General features: G+C 45.7%; 1 protein-coding gene across 3 annotated transcripts in view; it reads right to left on the minus strand.

Annotated features, from left to right (window-relative positions):
• KCNIP1 (potassium voltage-gated channel interacting protein 1) overlaps positions 1-24007 on the minus strand; it is a 340350-nt gene that overhangs the window by 17453 nt on the left and 298890 nt on the right. Inside the window, exon 1 of one of the 3 annotated variants that reach the window (XM_046000396.1) lies at positions 425-451. The exons of the other annotated variants lie outside the window; for them this stretch is intronic. The gene's annotated coding sequence lies outside the window, so the exon portion shown is untranslated. Of the gene's footprint in view, positions 1-424; positions 452-24007 lie in introns of those variants that run through there. 3 annotated transcript variants of the gene reach the window in all.

The raw sequence follows: 24007 nt of genomic DNA on the forward strand, positions 1-24007 counted from the left end.
TTTCACGAAGGACTTAAAACTGATTATATGAAATGAATATAATAAAATGAAGAGATAAAGTAATAAGAAAAAAGTGCCTTAGAAAAGCTTGATTACTTTAGGAGGTCAGGACCATGGGGAAAAAAGAACTTAGAAATTCAGGTCATTTGTTCCAAGCTGTGACTACACTTGAGCCACACACTGGCTCTGAGCTTTTCCGTATATTTTGCTGAGAAAAAAGTGTATCAGTTTCTTAGTGGGAGCAAAGCTTGTCCTATAACTTGTCTCTAAAGAATGTTTCCAACTCTATCTAGGTGGGGTTTCTTAACAAGGGGCAAAGAAAATCTGAGAGTGAGTTGACTAATTGCAAAATGTATTTGGTTAAGAAGCTCTTCTTTTGAAAGTAATGTGACCAAAGTTGTCAAGTTAGTTTAAACTTTTTTACCTCTCTGATACTGGTAATACCACCAGGCGATGTCTAGGAAAAAGTAAGAAAACATTTTACCAAATCCATTCATCAGAAAAAAACAAAACATACTTATTTTCCATGGAGATTCTACTCTGAGGGGGTCCAGGTCACCATCTAGCTCGACATAGGCAAAGAGATCTTGTAGCCAAGCTGGAGCTGACCTTAGCCCTGTCCTTTTCCCACGGTCAGAACAGGCAAGAGCAATGGGTCACATCGCAGTGCCCACGGCTCCCAGCAGGGGGCTCACTGAGCATGCCCGCAGCCATGCAGCCATGCAGCCTGAAGAGAGATGGGATGGCGTGGGGCAGAGGATGCACGGATGTGGATGGGTCCTTGGAAATACCCGCACGTTTGATTGAAAAGCGGCTTATGCAGAACCCTTCACAACAGAGGTCCCATTGTCCCCCTCTGCTAGTTTGTCATTTGAAGCTGCACATTTTGTAGGATTCTTTATTTGTTCATTCAACACTCATCAATGATCTATCTGCTCTGCGTATTTCAGTGAACGAAACAACTCTGTTCCCTGCTCTCCTGGAGCTTACAATCTACAAGGCTTTGCTTCTCTCTTTCCTTCTCGAGCCTGAGAAGTAAGATGCAGGGGAAAAAAAGGGCTGTGGAAAAAAAAAACTGATTAGCCCATTAGGATGGGTGAGCAAAGGGGATGCAGGTGAAGTCCCCTGTTAGGCTGAATAGAAAATGTAAGACAAATAAGCAGACCTGGAAAGTGTTCCATGGCACGCTGGAGTTGGGTGGGTCCAGGTCCCATGGAACAGGAAACGGGAGGGTTCACTTGCTGCTCTCAGCTTCGTTTTCCCTCTGTAGGGTATTCTTTGAACTTCCTCCTGTCCTTCCATCATCCCTGACGACGAGCGCGTCAGCCAGCCTAGCCATCACTTTAAGTGTGTTTTGGTCACTCCCCACCCCCACCCCCAGACAGCAATGGCTCATTTTCTGCTGTCCCTAAAAGTCATGGTATAGGCGGGGATCCACAGGTAAATATTTCTGTTCTTGTGTCCTGACCTGAGTCTCCTGGGAGAAGCTTATTTTGCCAGATTTAGTTGCCTTCTTTTATCACTCTGATCTGTAGTATTTACAGTCACTTACTTTTTCCAACAGAGGAAGTTTAGTGCAGTTTAAGTTTACAGAAAAGTTGAGCAGAAAATAGAGAGTTCCCATGCGTGGTTCCTCCTGGTTTCCCCTAAGCATCAACATCTTGCCCTGTTGTGAGACATTTGTTACAGCTTATGAACCAAGATTGAAATATTTTTAGCGAAAGCCCATAATTTACATTAGAGTTCATTCTTTGTGTGGTAGAGTTCTCTGAGTTTTGACAGATATATATATAATGTCACATATCCACCCCTATGCATCCTACAGGATAGTTTCACAGCCCTAAAAACACTTAGCATTTTTATAGAGGTATATCTACAAATATGGACCGACCATCTCTGCCATGCCAGGGATGGGCTTGGAGGAAAGATGAAAAGACATACCATTTGTTCATATGGAGCTCTCCGAGTGGTGGGGAGACACACACAGAGACCAGGATTACAAACCCAAATGCCAACAGTAGTTGGGAGGTAATTGACACGAGTCAGGGGCTGGGTATACCCCCGGAGGGACTAGTAGGGACTGAGAACTGGCGAGTCATTGTCCCATGAAAGGGAAACAGCTCTTTCACAGCCAGTTGTTATTATGTAGACTTTAGGTTCAGGGAGTCCAGACCTTTAGAAATTTTTCTCAGGAGCTGCTACAGTTAAAAGTTCATGTCCCGATCCTTAGCTGTCATCAATGAGCTTAACAATGGAAACATATAGCATGGGCCAAATATACTATTCCTATTTGTAGGATGCTATTGATTGCTGGTCTGGAACTGTTCATTGGCAGATCGTGCCAAGTAGCAAGCAGTGTGGCTATGGCTAAGACACTTGGGAGCCAAGAGGAGGAACTGTCACCTGGCTGGCACAGAATTGGAAGGAGTGACGAGGATGGCTTCATGGGGAGGTTATAATTTATTTGATACTTCAAGGAAAAGGGGAACAAGAGAATACCATATGCAATCATACAGAAGCCAAAAGGCCCAGGAATGGTGAGCTCTCCTATAACAGAGCTGACTTCTCACTGAGAATGACTGGAAGAGGAGGATTAAAAAACCAATCAATGAGGGCGCCTGGGTAGCTCAGTGGGTTAAGCCGCTGCCTTCGGCTCAGGTCATGATCTCAGGGTCCTGGGATCGAGTCCCGCATCGGGCTCTCTGCTCAGCAGGGAGCCTGCTTCCCTCTCTCTCTCTCTGCCTGCCTCTCTGTCTGCTTGTGATCTCTCTGTCAAATAAATAAATAAAATCTTTAAAAAAAAACCAATCAATGAAAAAATTTTTTGAATTGTCATAGTAACAATAATAACAAAAATATACCTGAAATCTGAGGGGGTGATAGGGTGGGGAGCAGGGGGGAAAATAAAAACACCTCACACATGTGTTTGAAGGCACTGGAGAGCTACAAGATATCGTATCTTTAGAAACCATGATTCTGGAGGGAAGAAAAACTCATTAAGGTGAGCCTGAGGATCAATGATGTTTTTCATCTCACAGTGTATGCTGATTTCTAAGTGGCATGGAAAATGAGCTTGAGAAACTGAGCAAAAAGTGTCTGCTAAGAACAAAAGGTGTAAGCAGATCTTTCAGCATCCGGGAAGACAAAAATGGTATTAGTACTACTAAGACATTCAGGGCCTGAGGGGCCAAGATTGGTGGAGCCATAGAGGAAGGGAGCATAGACATGAGCCTAAGAGCCTGAGCTGTCATAAGTGACAGATGTCAAGGGGAATTAAGCAAAAGCCACAGCCCAAAGCTTGCAGAGCTGAACAGAGCTCTTGGCAGGCTCACGGTGTTTTGGGGTAGCTGGTGGAGGTCAGCATCTTCTAGGAGGGGAGTTCCTGGTGAACATTCAGGTTTTCAGCTTATTTTGCCAGATTTAATTGACCTTCTTTTATCACACAATTTGACCCCCAAAGGGCTATGTTCTAGAAGGAAGACAAAAATAGACGACGCCTCTCAAAGATGGAAATCCAGCCTCAAAACAGCTCAGTCCCCATTCGGATTAAGTTGGTCTATACCTCCTTAGTTATCTTGCACAAGCTGAAGGCTCAGCCAGATAGTGTTCACATTTTGTTTTCTAAGGCTCACCACTCATAGAAAATTTGCCAGGCCTATTAAAAGACAGGACCAAGAGGAGAAGAGAGAATATAGTAACAGATTCATAGGTGATCTAAATATTGGATTTATCAAGGTGGGCTTTAAAGTAATAATAAAATATGGTCAAGAAAATAAAAAGATGGAGATTTCACCAGAGAATCAGAACATATAAAAGTAAATGAAAAGTTCTAAAATTTAAAAAAATGTATTATACAAAACTGACAAATAGATCAGTTTAACAGCAGGATGGGCACGGATGAAGAGAGAAGTAATGGTTCAGTGAATAGCTCAAGAGAAAAATACATGGACTGATGCACACAGAAATAGAAACATGAAAAATACAGACAAGACCATAAGAGAGACATATTGGACGTGAAGAAGAGTTCGAGCATTTGTGTAACCTAGGTCCCTAAAAGGGAGAGGTAGAAAATGATGTTGAAGCAATATCTGAAGTGATAACAACTGATCATTTAAAAAACTGGATGAATGAGATTGAGCCAGAGATATTAAGCCACAGATTCAAGAAGCATAACCCAAACAGATAAACACAAAGAAAACCACACAGAGGAACATCACAATACAACCCGAAGTACAGGGACCAAGAGAAAAATCTTCACTAGAAGAGAGCAAGCTTCACATAAAAACAAGCCCTAACCTAGTGCTGCTTGCAAGCCTGAGGACACAGAAAAGGTAGAGGTGAAAAGATGGAAAAGGATGCAACACGCAAACACACATCAAGAAAACCAGGCATGGCTATTTTAACATCAGATAAAGTAGACTTTAAGGTAAGAAGCTTTGCTAGAGAGAAAGAGGGAGTTTGCATCATGAAGGCATCATCCATTAGGAAGATATAACAATTCTAAATTAGTATGCACTAATATAGTTTCCAAATACACACAAAATGAAGGCTAAGAGAGAAAAGGAGAAATTGCAAATTCACAGTCATAATTAAAATTTTCAAACCTCCTCGCTCAGCAACGGATAAAAAATTGATAAGGATGCAGAGGATAGGGGCACCTGGGTGGCTCAGTGGGTTAAGCCACTGCCTTCGGCTCAGGTCATGATCTCAGGATCCTGGGATCGAGCCCCACATCCGGCTCTCTGCTCAGCAGGGAGCCTGCTTCCCCCTCTCTCTGCCTGCCTCTCTGCCTACTTGTGATCTCTCTCTCTGTCAAATAAATAAAATCTTTAAAAAAAAAAAAAGGATGCAGAGGATATCAGCAATACAATTAACAAATGTGTTTCCACTGATAGCAGAGGACCTCTTTCCCCAACTGCCACAGATCTCACACATTCCTCTCAAGCACCCAGAGAACATTTACCGAATGTTATAAAACTAATCTCAACAAAGTTAGAAGAATTGAAATTATGCAGGATGTTTTCTATCCACAGTGGAATTAAACAAGAAATTAAGGGAAGAAGAAAAAAGGAAGATATCTCCAAATGTTTGGAGATCAAGCAATATGGTTTGAATTCCTAAGTAACACATGGATGGACGAAGAAATCTCATGGAAATTAGAAAACATCTTGAACCAAATGATAATGAAAGTATGACAGATCAAAACTGTGAGACGCTGTGAAAACTGAACCCAGAGGGAAATTTAAAGAGCCTGTCATACTTGAGCTGCAAATAATTTAGGTGACAGTGTGCATAAAATTGAATGCCATGCTGCCTCTTGAAATCACATTTCTAGTGCTTCCAGTGGTTCATCTTCCGTGTGCCTAAACTATGTTGGTTACATTAGAGACTGTATTAAAGATGGCATGCTGGCTTTTGAGAATGTAATCTTTTCCTTCCCCTTAAACATGGTCAATTGATTTATTGGTTTATTCGGGATGAGTTTAACACCATCTTTTGATCAACAGTTTACCCCATTATAATCTAGGATGAAGATCCTTGTTGGTGCCTGTATGGAGCCAGTGGGGGGAGGGGTGGGGTTGGTTCGCAGGGGGACAAGTTCCATTGGTCTTGAAATGTAATCCTGGAGGCTGCGATTCTTATAGCTCGGATTTGGAGGTGAGTCATAAACTCACTCAGACACACACAGCACACACAACTCATCAGCTCTGAATTTTATAAACTTAACAATGAGTCCCGGGAGTGCTGAGCTGAGCTTTGATAAAGATTTTCTGAGTGTTCTGGACATTTTTTTCAGTCTTCTTGCTTCAATAAAACTCAAATCATGTTTTGCTCCAAGCGTTTGTTCTCTTAATCTTGAAACCCTCCTGCCCCTTTTAAGCAAAATTGAATTTATACATTTCTCATTCATTTACACCTCAGTCCTGAAAATCTTCTGGAAAAAAAAAAAGAGTCCTACCCCCCCCCCCCCCAAAAAAAAAAAAACAACTTTGAGTACTGCTACGTCCATTAGATTGGGGATTATCTAGATCAAATGAATTGAAAGTTCTTCCACATATAGTATATTTTGATTCTCTGACCTTTCTCCCAGAAGGAGGGTGTTTTTGAATGTGACTTTCTGATCAACACATTGGGTGGGGTGTGTGTGGGAAGTGGAGTGTCAGATGTACCTTGGAAGGTGGTGGTCACAGAGATTAATTGTCAGAAATATAATGTGATTATTAACAATCCACAAAGTCATTACACAGACTGAGATATACACCACAACTGGGTTGTGTGACAGCATGAAATTCACACATTTCCCAACAAGATTGAAAAAACAAAGAAACTTCTGGGAAAGAAGTGAATCACTTAGATCCCAGGGTTGGCAGAAAGAAGGAACCCTAAATGGTGTTTCAGGACAGAGAGCAAGGGCCATATACGTGAAGGACTCTTGTGTTCCTTCAGCTCCAAAGCAACATTTCAGTTCAGTGCAGACCCTGGCCAGGCTGTGAAGTAGAAATGTCAGGTTCACTGTAGGGTCTCAGCCACAGGTGGAAATCTCTAGATGACATTTTTTTTTTTTTAAAGATTTTATTTATTTATTTGACAGATCACAAGTAGAGAGGCAGGCAGAGAGAGAGAGAGAAAGGAGAAAGCAGGCGCTCTGCAGAACAGAGCCCCATGTGGGACTCGATCCCAGGACTCTGAAATCATGACCTGAGTTGAAGGCAGAGGTTTAACCCACTGAGCCACCCAGGCGCCCTCTAGATGACATTTTTTTTTAAATGTCTTTTTTTTTTTTTTAAGATTTTATTTATTTATGACAGAGAGAGATCACAAGTAGGCAGAGAGGCAGGCAGAGAGAGTGAGAGGGAAGCAGGCTCCCTACCAAGCAGAGAGCCGGATGCGGGACTCGATCCCAGGACCCTGAGATCATGACCTGAGCCGAAGGCAGTGGCTTAAACCACTGAGCCACCCAGGCGACATTTTAAGTGGACCTCTGTATCTGGTGAAAGTGTCCTGGGTGATTTACTTAGGCGGCACCAGCAGTCTCCACAGCTCTACGGAGCACTTAGTCCCATGAGGCCCAAATCCTGCTGCCAGCTGGCATCCCCAGTGGGGAACCTTCCACCATTTCTCCTTTGGTCTCAGCTGTCCACTGCCCTGAAGTTCCAGCGCATGGAAACGGCCAGTTCATGAGTGGTGGCTGCCCTGGTCTGGGGATGGGGACACGCTGCCCAGGATAAGTGAGTCTCTCATATTCCTGTAGGAAATAAGAGGATTACAGAGATGGGCTTTTGTTGTTCCTCTTGACGGAGAAGCTAAAATGTCAGTTCACTGCAAATGAGGAGGAGGGGGAGGAGGGGGGAGGACCGGTGGGGAGGGGAACCGCTAGTTTTAAGCTGGAAATACGAAGGTGCAGAGAGAGGTCAAAAAAATTACTCAAAGGAAAAGTGAAGTTGCCGCGTGAATAGGACTTTTCTGAGGTTGGCATAGAATTTTCCCATCAGTGGACACTCAGTTGATCCCGGCCAGGCTAAGGTGTGAAAAGCCTATCATTCAGCCTGCTTTTGGAAGAGAGTCTCGCTGGCTCTCCAGCTAACTCGACAACTTGCCAAGTGACGGTTTCCAAGCAGAGGGCTTGCTTCGGCGGGCTGCTGAAGGTTAACTGGCGTGTGGGGATGGGTTGGGGGGAGCCTGATTGATAACATCTTCCAATCTCTTTGGTGCAAACATGCCCACTGGGCTACCGACGTGAAGCCACTGGAGGAGGATTTGGGGAGAGAAGCACGCCGTCTGCAGGTGTGAGCAGCACCGTCATGGCCCGGCTGTGAGATCAGAAGAGCTGGCCTATGTTTAGCTCGTCCAAATTAGCGAGCTCAGGGCCTGAAAGCCAAATTTATCAAGTCGGCTTGCCTCTACAACCCAACCAAATAAACCTCTGTGTGGTTATTGTGAAAATAAAGTGCTGTACACCCAGAATAATCACAGCAGGGACATACCGGTGATTGGCCAAGTGAGCTTCTGCTGGAATTCAGTATTAACGTATCCTCATATTAAGTGCCTGTCTTGGTGCGCTCAGAGAGCAGGGCAATCGTTTTAGGATTGATCTAATCATCTCACAGTCCCTAGGAGGTGTATGGCTATTAGACTAATTCCAGCTATCATCCTACCCACCTTGTAGTCGCAAGTCTAAAGGAGATAAGGTAGGTGAAATCCTCTATGCACGTAGTAGGTGCTCAAAAATGTTATTTCTATTGAACAGTGTGTGGTGTCCGTGATTTTTGGCCTAATCCAATAATCAAGTCTGTAGATACTTTCCAGGTCATGATTGTACCTTTTCTGATGGATCTGGTTCATCAAGCGTGCTCCTCTCCAGTGTGGGAGGATCTGTTTGTTCTGGGATTTGCTCTGTCAGAAAAGCACCCAGTTACCAGCACAGGTTGGACGCTAAGTGGCCAACGTGCATGTATGATCATTCTGTGTTAACTGCAGTGGATACAAGCAAACACAAGGTTCTGGATGAAAGAGCTGCGAGCACCTCAGTCTGTGGATTGCCAGGGGGCAGGGCACAGTGTCTGTGAGTGGTGGACCCCAGAAACACAGAGCCCAGAGTGGCAAGTCAGTAGATATCATAACTGACCGTCACTGAGAAAATTTCCTGCCTCTTCTCCCCTAGAGTTATTACAGAGCTCCATGTCCTCTGCCCTTAATAATCCAGACAGCCAACGTGTGTATTGCTTTGGTCCGTTTCTTAGCTGGGGAAGGGAATTGGACATTAGCCTCGCCGGCAACACGTATTGCTGAATGCAAGGACCGCAGCCAGTTCATTGGAGAGCGGACGTCCGCTTGCCCAGAGGCAGGGAGGAGATGGCAAGGTGTCATCTGCAGGACTCGGCTTGGAAGCCTCTTAACTGTGCACTTAATAAATGAAGCCTTGGCAGACATACCTTGAATTATTAATGACGTTATTCAGCTTTGATTGTTTCCTTCTTTTGGGGAAAGGTTATTCACTCAAATGCCTTTGATTAGACTATACAATACATCACAATTGGGCATATTTTATGTGCAACTTTATGGTGATAATAGTTCTGTCTCATTTAGAAGCAAATCAGACATTATGAACTTCGTGATTTATTAATGTATTGATTTCTATAAATGTCAGCGCATCTCACATCCCGTCAGAGAGCCCGAGAGCAATCAGTGGAGAGCCAATAAAAATGTAAAATGAAACCATCATAAAAAAAGGAAATACTGCCTGTTTCGAAGCCCTGCTGCCTCTCTGAATTGTTTCAGGATCCAGATCATTACCATGAAGGCATCTCCCCCACCCCTGAGGAAACAGCCCGAAAGAAGCTGGCAGGGGGAGCTCTGTCCTGCTTGTCTATTCCACGTGGTCTGAATAAAAACACAAGGAGTGACGAGTCAGACCCGGAGGGGTCTCCAGAGCCCGTGCCCAGACTCTTCATCCTGGAGAGTGCAGGAGGACAAGGGGGTCCTTCTCCATCAGCTTTGCCCCATTACCACCTCCCAGCTCCCTCCTGAGGAAGCTTCAGGAGAAAGCCCAGCTTCCCCAGCACAATTTCCCACAACTACCCAGCATGGGTCTTCTGCAACAGCCACAGTCCTCTGTCTCTGCCAGAGCGTCTCATCAGCTGATCCCCAACCTCAGCCACCCTTTAAACCTGCCGTCAGAGCCATTTCCTCTGGACAGCTCCTGCAGACACCGCAGGGAAAGCTCTCTCTGTCCAAACTCCTGAGGCACTTACTGTCTCTAATCATCCTCCAGCAGGAGTGAGAATCTACCTTTGCGTGTTGCGGATTTCACTTACGGGAGTGGGGTGGGGTAGGGTTAGGGTGGAGAGACTGTGTCTTGTGCCTGCTTCTGTTTTGTTTTATCTTCGGTGTCTCACTCCTTCCATGTTGTCTGTACCCGCTTTGCACATAGTAGGGGCCAAGTAAGTGCTCATTGTTTTTTTTGTTTGTTTGTTTGTTTTTAATTTGACAGAGAGAGATCACAAGTAGGCAGAGAGGCAGACACAGAGAGAGGGGGAGGCAGGCTCCCTGCTGAGCAGAGAGCCCGATGCGGGGCTCGATCCCAGGACCCTGGTATCATGACCTGAGCCGAAGGTAGAGGCTTTAACCCACTGAGCCACCCAGGCGCCCCTGCTCATTGTTTTTTTAAAGTGTGTAGAACTGCAAGAAGCTGAACAGGAAATACAGTGAGTCCCGAGAAAGCAGCCAAGAGAATATCTGGGAAGTATTTGGCTAATTTAGTGGCTAATTCTGTCGTTTGACAGTTTAGTTTAGAAAATCACAGTCTGGCAGCCCACAGGGTACAGTTGTTGTTTCACTTCTTTTAAATGTGAATTTTGACAACATTTATTTCACATAAAATATGGATTTTGGCTTCTCTTTAGAAATTGGAATTTATGTCTGTGTCGGCCTGCATTATCACATCATCACATGGTGACAATTGGCTGGAGCTGAGGAGTAGCTGGCCTGCTTTAGACGGGGCATGTGCTCTCTAGTAAACGTCAGTCCCCTCCATACCCTAATATCTCCCCAGGACTAAGAAGTTCTCCATTACCAACCATTCATATTACCTGCCTCTGTGAGCCTAGTTTAACCGCCCCTTCCCCCTACCCAATACCATGTATCTCCAAGTGACTTTGTTTTATGATAATCTAGAAACACAACAATTTCATTTTTGGGGCCCCAAGCAACATGGAGCTAAGTGTATGCCCTGTGATTAGAGAGGACCTCCGTAGAGATTCTGGCTGTGTTCTTAGATGTAGGCTTCTGTGTGGCTAATACCACACATAGCAAGAATGGGGTAGATTTACAGCCTCTGATTCAGTGCATTTCAGCTTTCTGGTCTAATATACCATAGTTTACATCACACATCTCCTGTGAAGAAAGTGTTATATTGTTCCCATTTCACAGATAAGAAAACTGAGGTTCAGAGACGAAAGAGAAAATATTAATTTTCCCACTGTATTAGGAGCAATGGAATCAAGAGTTCATATGAGACCCTCCTGAAATCACAAGAATGGTAAGTAGAAGGGCAAAGACTAATCTCATCATCTGACCGATAGTCAGATGCCTTCTAGTATAAGGGACCATCCTATGGGTCCCCTCCTGGGCCCAGTCCTATGTCTTTGTGGTTGTTGCTCTGTCTCAGCAAGTCAGGGGCCAAATTCCCCTATCTAAGCAATCTTCTTGTACTTCTGCACTTGAGAATTTGCAGAGCCGAGTCTGAGGAGGGCAGACACTAGCTAATTTCAAGAGTTCCCTCCCCACCTCCCCTGTCTCAAGCTCTCTGCCATCCATTTAGGGTTTCCAATCTTGTTTCCCTTTTCTGAGCATGAAAGCAGGCTTTGCTCTGGGTGACAGGCTGTATAAGTCACAGAGCTCACAGAGTTACAAAGAGATGCTTTTATCTGGCCTTCTGACCTCACAGATGGGGCTGCGGGGGCCCAGAGAGGGAACTGGACTTGTCCAAGGTCACATACTGGATTCCTGGCAGAGCAGGATTCAGCTCAAGGTCATTGTTCTTTTCACAACACTGTTCACTCATTCAGCAAATAATCACGGAGTGCCTACTGGGTGCCAGGCACTCTCGTAGGTGCTGGCTACAAAGCAGGGAACGAAAGGTGGAGAACAAAGCTGTGAATGGAAGTGGTGATGTGTGCTTTGAAAGCAGACAAAGAGGGGTTCCGGGTCAAGAGAGAAATGGCTCATGGGAGGCATCAGTGTATATAGGGTGGCTGGGGAAGGTAGTAGGGAGCTGAATTGAGCGTAGGCAGGAGGGGAATGAGGGTGAAGTTTGCAATCAAAGCAGTCAGGCTCAAACTGCAGCCCTGCAGCCCAACAGCTGGTGAGCCTGAGCAAGTCACTTCTAGCCAGGGTTCTCACTGGTAAATGGACACAGCAGCGCCCATCTCCCAGTCTGTTAAGATCCAAGGAACCACTGCAGAGGAGGTACCTGGCATGTTCAAGGCATTCAATAAGGTCCCCTCCTCACTTGGTGGAGAGAGCTGAGGCTGAGTTTCCTAATGGGTGTCTCTGCTTGACTGAGGGAAACTCTAGAGAGTCTCACTGTGGTAGGGTGCAACTTTGGAGAGACGATGTAATACTCTATTAGCCAGGGTGGCCATCTGGAAGGCTTTCGTAGTTTAAGAGGATGCAGGAGCGAAGATTAATTAGCTGAGTTAGTCTATGAATCCATTAGTGGGTTACAGGACTCTGAAGCTTTTTAATTTGAAGAGTGGTGGGTGGCAACCACTAAGCCTAGAATGATCCTTTGATGGAACTTTCCAGATCAGAGCTCTGGCTTGGAATTCCTAACCCTTCTAAATTCCTTGCTGTGAGCCAGCAGTATTTCTCATCATATGAATCTCAAAGTGCCTGACCGTAAAGCTTAAGTTGGATCACAGGAGTTCGAAAATTAAATCTCACATTTAAGAAACCCAAATAGCTTCTAGTCATGCCTCATTGCGAAGCCTTCCCAGACCTCCCCACCAGCATCTCAAATCTGAAACACCTTGTCTATCACGATCACTTCTACGGGATTATGGGGTGGGGAGACTGGGCAAGGAGCCACCCTTTCCTTTTCAAGCTCATTAGTGCTTGAAATACGTTTAAAGTCATGTGTATGGATTATTTTGATAATTTTTATGTTATGGTTAAAAACATGACATTTTGAGGGGCATAATAGTAAGTGGATGCTGTTTGTTTCATTGTGAAGATGGTCCTAGAAAGTCTAGTCCAGCCTTTTGGGTGTTTGGTTGTATTTGTTGTGATGTTGTTTTCGTCGAATAATACTTTTTTTTTTCAAACCACACGTGATATAATGGTGATCATTAGTGCCTGTCACCAACTAATTCTGGCTCTCCTCCTTTCATGTGCATGTTTGGATGTACTTCTAGTCCCTCTGAAGTTAGATGTGATCACATGGCCAGTTCTGGCCAATTGAATCAAATGAGAACCGGGGTACTCTGTGTGTCCCTGGGCGCAGGCAGATATCAAGCATAAAAATTTTTGAATTACAGTTGAGTGAAATGCTATGGAGGGAGGCCACGTGGACTTCAACAGGAAGACCTAGCTGAAACCACAGGGCTTCATTGTGGCAGTCCCATGCCGAGCCAAGGACAAGAAGGGGATGGTCAGGTGCAGAGTGAGGGAGGGAGCAGCCTCTCCAAGGACTCCCCCATGGGAAGGAGAGAGCCTGCTCCACGGCAAGAGAGAAGTTGTCCCTCTGTCTGGAGGCAGGGACACAGTGAACCAGGGACAGAGGAGTGCGAGGCAGATTTGGACTGTATTGCGTTGGGTCTTGGGGTCCATGTTAGCAGTTTTTCGGGGTGGCAAACAGTAAAGCAAGTACAGTCCAGAAGGCTTTATTGTTCTGAGAAGCCAGTGGAGAGTTATGAGTTATACCATTCATCACCCCATGAGAGCTGATATGAATCATGAGAGAACAGATGTCTTTGGCCCTTCTGACGTGTGGGGACCTCACGGAGAGTGGCTTGGCAGGGCCAGTTCTCTGCTGATGGCTTTGCACCCTTCCTCTCTGTGTTGGCTCGCTGTGATGGACACCCGCCATTCATCACATAGGCTTGAGACCTTGGACTCGGTCCCAGCTCTCTGCAAGTGGGGGCAGGGAAGAAAGTCCGTTTCTCCGTATCAGTTACTAAAACTCGCAGTTTGAGGTATTTGAAGTTCCTGCTGGAATGCCAAGGGACCTGGTAATTCCTGGTCAATCAGGCTTGGCTGGAAACCTGGCTCCATGTCTTCAGGAATACTGTGAGGCTGGAGAAAATCTCCCAGGACTGCCAGGACTGATTCTAGCGAACCAGCAACTTCCTCCTTCAGTCTTACTTGAGTTGGTCCATACCCTGCGTGGGGGAAATGGGTCCTGGTAGTTGTCATTAAAAGGGAGAGATTAAATATGCAAAAGAGGTGAATAATAATTGAGGCAAAAACCTCAGAAGGTAGGAAGCGATGTGGTCAGGATTAGGGATGTGGGTAATCCTATAGGCATCTCTGATTAGCTCTTAAAAATATTCCTGGAAGTGGAAAAAAGTGGGTTTTGTAAAACAGCAAAGAAATATCTATCTATGCATCACGTCTAAGATATCATACATAAAAATTTTAGCAGTTACTACTGAGCGTTGGGGTTATGGATGGCTGTTATATTCTTTTTGCTTATGTGTATTTTCTAAACTTTCTGCAAAGAGTAGGTACAGATTTCTAATAAGAAGACATCCAAAAGGTTATTTCTAAATCGATGTCAAGTAGAGATGGGGAGCGCCTCAGCAGCCTCGCCTGGGGGGTGGGATGGAGCCCAGAGCCCGGGCCCTTTCTCTGAGGAGCAGCCCAGGAAGCTAGGCCAGTGAGGGTGTGTGTCAACTCAGTTTCAACACCGGGAAATGGTGGGAACAATCCCTACTTTGCAGGGCTCTGGTGAGACTTAAATGAGGTCATCAATGGGAGTGTAGCTGGCAGGGAGGATGTGCTCACTGGATGTGAAACATCTCCTAAGAACTCCTCCCTAACCCGTGAAGCAAAGGAAGATACGGCCTGGCTAGAGGGAGTGGGGAGGACAGGCTGCCCTCCATTCTGGGGGAGGCATTTCTGAAACACTGGGCGGCAGGAGGCACATTGTTTGGGCGGGGGAGTCTTCCCTTGATCAGAATAGCAGCTGACATTCCAGAAACATTTCCGAGGTACCAGGCCTGACTCTAGTGTTTCCCATCCGTGATCTCGCAGAACCCTCCCCAAGCCCTGCGAGCCCCACAAGACTTCCCTGTTATACAAGAGGCTGAGACTCACAGAGGTAAGGTCATCTGCCCAAGGCCACACAGTAAGTGGCAGACCCAGGACCCAAATCCAGGCCTGCTTGATACTAAAACCCATGTTCTCAACTCTGTGTTATAGCTTCTCAGGTTATAACCACACTGAATTGGATTAAGAGGCCAACTTTGCCACTGGGATGTGACCTTACCCACGTCTCATGGGCCTCATGAGGACCCAAGGCGATAGGACATAGGAAAGACCTGTGCCTGGCACCCAGACATACTTGTCCCTGCTGCTTCCCTTTCTCTCTCATCTGGGTCCCCAAGAGGACATCCCTACAGCACTTGGGTCTTTGGAGGAAGTGTCTCAAAGCGACGCTGCTGAAAAAGCAATTTTTCGCTGTAGCTGTGTGGATAGATTTTTAATATTTAATTAGGAAGACCTTCTGCTTGGAGAGAGGGCAGGACTTGTTATTAAATCCCTGCTGCTTGGTCTCCCTCACTTGCCCGTGGGATTATTCATTCATTTCCAGTCACACAATTTAATATCGCAACAGCTAATGGGGAGATGTTGATAATTTGTAAAACTGGTTGGTCCCAAGGCCATTGGAAAGGCTCTGCGCCTGGGTCTGATTCCAGGAGCAAAAGCAGGTTCTGGGGAGATGAGGGTGAGGGGAGGTTCCTGCCCCTTATCTGTCATCCTCGGCGAGTGTCTTCTAAGATACCACATTGGGAGCCATGAATATTAGAAAGACCTTCACCACATAGTTTTATCTTTGAGGAATCAGGACCCTGGGACACCTTAATACATTAAAGGATTTTTGGGTTAAAATGTGGACCTGGGATTAGTTTTAATCAGGTACAGTAAGAACTGCAGACGAGGAAATGACTGCCAGGAGGGAAGAAGTTCATACTCATGGATCCCTCGAAACAGGAGGCGTGGCACACCACGCAAGGCCACATAGGGAAGCAGCGGGGTCAGTTAGGAGGCAGACAGGGATGAGGGGAGAACATGGCCGAGACTTTACTGGGGATTTTGTGGTAATGCATGGGAGAGGCAGGACAGGTAGGTTGGGATTGGAAAGCTTGGAGAATCTTGGCCACCTCTGGGCTGTAGGGGTGTCCCAGCTGTCTGGTACCTGGCTTGCAGTGGTTTGGAGCAGAGGGAATACTGACTTGGTGTGTGAGATGCTTGCGTGTGGGCTCTGGATTGGTTGGTTTGTGTACCATATGCATGCTTGCAGGGGACTCATGGGCTATCCCTACGAATTAGCCAGCCCTGGGAGGGGGCAGTCTCTCCAGGATCAAGGCCCCAAATGCCAGAGTGTCAAGAACACAGAAAATAAGAAAATATAGTCGATAAAGTTTGGTTTTGCGGTTAGGCGTGGGTTCAAAAATGCTTACTTGGAGATTTCCTAGCTGGAGTATTGGGCATGAACATTCCTTGGACTCAAGGCTATGCACTCAGCATCTCTCCCCAAGATGAATGGAAAGCTCCAGCCTCCAGCCGGTTGCCTTAGCTCTACCAATGCGTTCTCTTCACAAACAGGCAGAAGGACCTTTGTAGAACAGTCATTCATAGAGCAGGTGACTGTGGAGTATCCAGTCTGTGCCAGGCACTTTAACAGGCAGTGTGACTGCAATGGTGAGTAAAGACAGGCACCGTCCTTATCCCTGGTGTGATTACAGTTTGGTGCATGAGGGACCTAACCTAAGAATCACAGGCACACTTTTAACATTGTAACTGTGAGAAGTGCTGCCTGGGTCGGGGGGGGGGGCGGTGCTGTTTGCTGCCACAGAGTGGCAGGGGGCTCAAGGTGGGCCTGAAACCGGAAGGAGTGGGAACTTATTAGATGGGAAGGAACGGGTGTGTGTGTGTGTGTGTGTGACATTCTAAGTGCAGAGGGAAGATGCGGGGAGCTTTTCAGGATCTCTCCTGTGGAGGCTCTGGGGAGAGAGGAAACAAGATGTTCAAAGGAAATATCTGAATACGTCCCTTGCTTTAAAGCCTTCAGTGGCTCCTCATTGCCTGCAGGAGAAAGGCCATGCTCTTTAGTAAGGCCTTCAAGGTCTTTTATGATCTGCTTCCTGCTTAGCTTGCAGAGTTGGTCTGTTGCTTCTCTCCTAGCCACGTTACCCAGCTCCACCCATACTCACTCTCCAGAAAGACCTCTTTCCTCAACCCGACTTCTAAGTGGGGCTTTCGTACTTCTGCACATGCTCCTGCTCTGAGTAGCACCTGCTTTCCTTCCCTGTCTCCTGGGTTAGTTCCTGGGTTTCCCTCAAATCTAGCCCATCACACCGCACTCCTCCAGGGGTTGCTAATTAGACTAGCATGTGAATGGTGTCTCCTGCAATTGCGCAGTCCTTTCTGTAAAATGTTACCTCAAGGACTCCTTCTTCTGACATGAAAATTTTGTTCTCATCCTCAGACAACATCTGTATGGCAACATCTCTCTCCAGTAGCATCCGCCATAACTGCGTGGTAAAGACAGAGGTCTTTCCATCTCCCTTGACCTCAGGCTCCTTGAGGGGAAGGCCAGTTCCATCACTCATGTCACAAATACATATTGAGTTCCTGTCCTGGGTCGGGTACCATTCCAGGTGCCAGCAACGTGATCACAAATACGTCAGGCAAATCCTCTGTTCCGTGGGACCCGGGCTTTCACTAAATAATCATACCCATGAATATGCATTATAGATCTTAAGAACCTTGACAAAAAGAGAGGGGGGAGTGTGAGGAAGCAAAGCCAGAGGGAACCTGATTTGAGTCAGAGACAGGGAGAGTCTGCAGCCATGTGTGCTGAAGGGTAATGTTAGGAGAGGGTAGTGGGAAGAGTTTCAGGGAGCAGGAACAGCACGAGTCAGGAGGTGAGCATGAATTTGGCCTCTGGAGCAGCAGAGTGGAGGCCAAGTGGTAGAGCAGAATGACCAACGTGTCAGGTAAGATGGCAACTGGTCAGACCAGTCAATTTAGGGTTTTTATCTTTAAAGCAATGGGAAGCAGAGGCACCAAGTTTATAATTGCCCCAAACCGGAAACTTGCCCAAGTGTCCATAACATTAAAATCAACAAGAGATTGTTAACACGCTGACACAATGACATGCTGTGCAGCGATGCGAGTGAATTAAGGACAGCAGCATCCATCAACGCTGGAAATCCACCTGTGCTGCTTCGAGACAGGAGAGCCGATATCCCGGGGGAACAGCCACTGGAATGGAGCCTGTAGAGGCCTTCTGGGATGCTGGTTCTCCTCCTCTTTTTAAAAAATCTGGATATTGGTGACATGAGTTCTGATGCCTGCTATAGTTTAATAAGAGGTTTTTGTTTTTGTTTTGCTTTGGTTTAAGGAGGTGCCGAAAGACTGCTAGGCAGCTGGCTGAGAGATGATGTTAACTTTTTTTCTTTTCTTTCTTTCTTTTTTTTTTGTGTGTGATGTTATTGTGGAAGGAGACTGATCAGGGGCAGATTTCCAGTCTCTCCGGCAGTTAGAATCCGCCAGACCTGCTGATGTAGGGGAGGGGAGCCTGAGTGAAAGGAATCAGGAGATGACAAGGAAGATTTTCCAGGCTTGAGCAATTGGGTGGGTGGAGCAACTGAGCTGTGCAGTGGGGAGGGCTGGGAGGGCGCTGCGTCATACTTACCTCTGTCTCCTGGCCCAGCAATGGGGTGTTACAGGGATGGGTTTGGTTAATACTGATTTAACTTCCACTGAATTGTAAGTCAATAACCTGATGATCAGTGCTGGGAGAAGAGCCAGTTACCATCCCCTTGCTTTCTATACATTTCACCTTCTTAGGATAATTCAAATGATTTGTTCTCCAGACTCAACAATTTTTTGTGGTATGGTTCATGGATGTTTGTCAAATGGACAGAACATGTTTATTCCCTTTGTAAGTACAATGGCGGGTTATATGTTTGGGCACATAGGTATAATAGCTTCATATGTTCCTCATGATTCTAGATGTTGAGAGGAGAGGAAGGGACATTTAGAGAGCCTCTCAGTGTGAGTTGCTGTGTCTAGTGCATTTCAAGCCCTGTTTTATATACTCCTTAAATAACCTTGCTAGGATTATTTTATAAATACCTATTTCTAGGTCATTATGGCTTGGTTATTAGTCACCAAGTAACAAAGTTGGAATTTGAACTGTGTCTGGTTTTGATTTTGCTACACTGCTTCTGTCTGATCGGGATGAAGTTCAGGGGATCAAAGGTGTCTTGGTCTCCATGATGATAGGAGGAAGCCCAGATGCTTAGAAAGTGCTTGGAAATCTCCAAAAGAGAGCAATTCTGAGGTTCTGTTTTGCCATTTTAAAAAAAACATTTACCCATAATGTCTCTTTATAGGATAATAAAAATGAACCATCTGTGGTTCATTGGGAAACATGTCTCAGGCTTATTAAAAATATATGAATTTTTATTTTAAGACGGGATGGCCATATTATTCAAAATTGTAAGCCAAAATGTATTATCTATTATTAATTTATTTTTAATAGACATCTTTCTTATAGATTAGCATTCTAATTACTTCTGAAAAAGTGGGCAGCAGCGAGACGAGGTTTCCAATTAAAATTGTCCTGAAGATAAATGGAGGTCTTGGGCTGAGAGACTTCACCCTTTCCCCAACCGGGAGCAATCCTAGCCGTCACACCACGGGGGCCAGATCAGGCTTGTCGTATGTGCTATATCTGCCCCAAGAGTTTGAGGCTCTCCTCAGGAGTGAATGGGGGTGCTTCCAACCACGCTTTCTGGGAAGGGCTGCACAGGGGAAGGTGAAGGTCATGGGGAGAACTGCCTCCAGCTTTCTGCTGCTTTCCCCTCCTCTCAGCTGCCTGCCCTTCCCAAGGTACCCAACCTTCCTGTTTGCTAATTCTTCTCCCAGGCAAAAGGCAAGAAGTGCCTGGGGTAGTGACTGCGGCTCATATTATATGACAGGAGAGCATAGGGGCTCTTTCAAATCTTTACATAATTGAAAATCCCCACCTTTATAGTTTGAAGCTCAGTCATGTCAATTCCAATCAGGTCACATTGATGACAAGCCGTCTGTGGTCAGATGTTTACATCTGTCAAGTTGGAGAGGTGGAAATGGTTGGATGCTGTGCCCAGGGAGTGTGGCTGGAATCCCAAACCTGTCACACACTTGTTGGGTGGCTTCCACAATTACGTTATCTACCCAATGGCATTTTCTTGTATGTGAAGGACACTGCCTCGGGTCTTCCAAAGGATTAGGTGGACACCTAGAAGTGTGTAGTTAGTAAGTGGGTAATAGGCATGGCTCCTGTCCTTTCCCCTCTTGCCCATTCCTGCGTGATGTGGGAAACTGAGCTCTGGGTCACTCTGCCTGGCTGTCAGCCTGGCATGATCTTTAAGGGACAATGTGTAGGAGCGCTGGACCCTCTCTCAACCCCCTGGTTCAGTGTTCCTTACTGGGCTGGGCATTTCCGTTTGCTGGGGCTTCAATTCCTTCTGTAGGAAGAAGGGGGAATGAACAGGGACATTGGATTTCTAGTCTTGCCAGTTCTTTATATTTTTAGTTTATCAATCAGTTATGGATCTAGTCTTCAGCAACCTCTCTAAAGTCACCTATGCTATTTTCAGTTCATATTAATTTTCTCTCGAGATACCAAGTTTTATTAAGTTTATTACTTTTGGGTAAGTCAGAGTCCTTTTTAATCAGTCCTAGTTTACTTCTCTTGCTCTTCTAATTTTAGTATATTTTAGGTTTTCTCAACATTCATGTCTTTGTTTAACAAGCATATAAGCATGTCCATGCTCTCCATATTCAGATTTTAGGAAAACGACTTGTAGACTTATATAAAAGAACTTTAATGAATTCCTACTATGCGAAGTTGCACTGAGTGCACTCCATTTGTTAATCTCCTTTTATCTTCCTAGAAATCCCTGAAGGGGATGTTAGTATTCCCAGTTTGCCATTGGACAAGCTAAGTTTCACAAAGCTTATATGAGTCTCCCAGGGTCCCGCAGAGACTAAGCTCTTGTTCTGGGATCTGGAGGCAGATCTTTCTGTAATGTACTGTTGCAATATTGTAGTGCTACCCCAGCTTCCTTCTGCCTTCCTTCTCCTCTTTATACATCGGAGAGATGGAAGTTATTATTCTCGGAGTTGCTCAGCATTGATTCTTTGCTTCTTCAGACCTGGAGGATTTTTTAAAAGCCTCCTTGTCTTGTCTAAAAAGGCTTTGGAAAGCCTTGGTGTGCAGACTCGGTAAGAAGGGTCATCCAGGGCTCCCATCCAGCAGCTTGCTTCTTTCCTGTTGCACTTGACCTCGGCAGCATCTGAGAATGAAGTGCCAGACTGCTGCAACTTAATGCAGACCTGACCGAGGAGCAGCCTGCACATTTAATACCATGCATGTTTAATTGCATCTGGCCAATGAGTGCATTGCATGTTTGGGTATCTTAGGTGGTTCTTGGGGAAAATCGAGGGCATGTATATCAAGCAATTTTTGAATTATGTCTCTATTAGCATCTGTGAATGTCTCCCTGGGGAAGCCAGGAAAGCTCTATTAGCACAGCAGTTTAAAACAGGATTGGAGGAAGCAGTAGGGGAATATCCCATAGGGAACAATAATTATAAACAGCACTTCCATGTAAACAGGTCTTAATGTGTTTTCTATATTGAATTCCTGAGAGTGAGACTCTTGGGTGGTGTCTCAGCGCCCCCTCCAGGGCGGCACCCCTGAAGTGCTGGGAACTTAAGTAGAAGGCTTAGTGGCTCCTCTGCCTCCCTGGCTACCAGAATCCTTGAAGACTGAAGACCACCATGGCAATGCTGAGTTGTGGGCAGTGTGATGATAATGCCATTGTTGTGTGACCTCGGGCAAGTCACCTCTTTCCTTTGGGCCTCTGTATCTATAGGCTGTTAGCACTAAGCCAAATGTTCTCATACAATTCATTTCAATTTACCTTCCCAATATCTTATAAGGTGGGTTATATTACCCCATTTTACAGATGAGGAAACTAAGTCTTATGGGAGTTAAGTACCTTGCCCAAAGTCATTAGTCCACAAACGGCAGAAGTGGGGTTTAAATTCTGGCTTCTGACTCCAATTCAAGGGTCACTTCCAAGATACCAGATCATTTCCATGCTCTGTAGGAGCATTTATTCCAGCTAAATAGCCTATGAAATGTATCTTTTTGTTACCAGAAGCTTGGTGATCTCATCTTGGCTTTTGCAACACCACCTCAACTTATTTAGACTCTGACAGCCATGGGAACAGATATATTGCTCATTAGTACTGTGTTTTATGGCTGCTGCTGGTTCCAATGTTCTAGGGGTTATGACACAGGCCAGTGCAGCCATAAGGCATGCTAACTGAGGGCTGGTTGTCACGGGGATGGTGCTGTAGAGAAATGTGGCCCTGGCAAGGTCATATCCCTTCTGTCTACCTTGAAAGCAAGTACATCATGGAATCATGAGATCATGAAAACTTCAAGGTTGGAAGGATCCTAGGTGTTATCAGTGGTTTTCAAATCCCCATAAAAGCAAGGACTTCTTTAATTAAAGGCAGTTTGCATAGAGGTTACATCAAATAGATGAGAACAATCAGATGTGGGTTAAAGGATGAGAGCAGGAGAAAGTTTTCTGCCTTCCCCAAATCCCATATGGTGCTCCTTCTGGAAATTTTGCAGATCAGCATTTGGAAACCACTGTTCTAATTCAATCTGCTCATTTTATGGTTGGCAAGGGTGAACCCGGAGAGGAACATGGACGTGCCTGGGGATAGGACTGAGGTTGGAGTCCAGGTGGACTGACGTGATGCCTGGGGCTCTTTCAGCAACACAGAGGGAGCAGTGTGGGTGCTGGGGCTGGCTTGAATGCACTCTCGGCTCTTTTGCTATGAACAGGGATGGCCGTTAATTTGTGCCTTAAGCCACTCATTTACCAACTCTTACTGAGTATCTATTTGTCAAGTAGAAGCATTTGCTCTATTCTCGGGATATTCTCTGAAATATCAGGGGATTACCTCCAGGCAGGCCAGAGGGGGAAGCTTGTCAATAATTAGAATGTGTATGAGGCAGGGAATAGAGAGGTCTGGGGAAGGAGCCAGGCTTTGAGGAAAGACAGAGGCCCACTGGAGGGGAATGAGAATAACTCAGTACGGTGTGGGATGTGGAGTCTTTGCTAGTGAAATTGGAAGGCTTTGTCGTGGTCCCCCAGATGCATTCTGAAGTGTGAGGAAGCTTTGAAGGTAAACCTCTGGGCTTGTCACTTATTAGCTATGTGTTCACTCAATCAAGACTCTGGGGCATTTACGACGTGTTGGGCGATGTGCCGGGCAGAAGAACTATGCGGTGAACAGGACCGACACACTCACTGTCTTCACAGACAGCCCCTCCCCAAGGCTCCCCTTTGTCGTCAGGATAAAAGCATTTGCTCATTCATTCAACAAGTGTCCTTGGTGCCAGAAGCAACTGTCGAAAGCCAGTATACTATGTTAGTACCATCATTAAAATATATATATTTTTTTAACTCAGGCTCTTCACACACAAATTCATGGACAAAATGATTGCCGAAGCAGGGGTCTGTTTTTCAGGGGGCGCGAGATCAGTCAGTGCAGAAGGGTACTGTGCATGTGTGCACATTGGGATGGGGGCGGATTAAAAGTCAGGAGAGAATGAACAGAAAGATCCGCCCAAGTGGGCATCGATAGTAGAGGGGCCTGAGAAGCACTGAGAGGTTGAGAGCCCTGGGGCTGGAGAGCGGGAAGACGGAGGGGCGCGTATGGGAGAGGGAGGGTGAAGGCAGAGAGGAGAATCTATGGACAGGTTTGACTTTTTAATCTTTGAGTATTGCCTTGAGGGAGATAAAGGAACAATACTGCAGTGCTTCCTTATTTCCAGGGCATTGGTTCAATGGAGTACGAGGCCCAATATACTGAACGAATGACGATGTGTGTGCCATTGAACTCTCACTTCAGAAAACCTCGCCTGCCCAGCCAGAGCAAAGCCTGAGGAAGTAAGGGGACAGACTGCCCTTGACAGCCAGGTTTGTGGCACTGAAGACAAAGGCTGGGTTCCTCCCCGAGGCTGGCTTTGTCGGGGGAGATGGTGTATCGGTTACGGTGCAGGTCTCACATGGGTTCCTGGAACTTTCTTTTGCAGCATATGGTCTCTAGGGATTGGGGCATAACGAGCTGTTGGTAAGCTGTTCATAAGCTCAGCAGACTCTTAAAGGCTAATGATTACAGGATGGAACTTACTGGA

This window comes from Meles meles, chromosome 3 (genome assembly GCF_922984935.1).
Source record: "Meles meles chromosome 3, mMelMel3.1 paternal haplotype, whole genome shotgun sequence".
In the NCBI taxonomy this organism is placed as follows: domain Eukaryota; kingdom Metazoa; phylum Chordata; class Mammalia; order Carnivora; family Mustelidae; genus Meles; species Meles meles.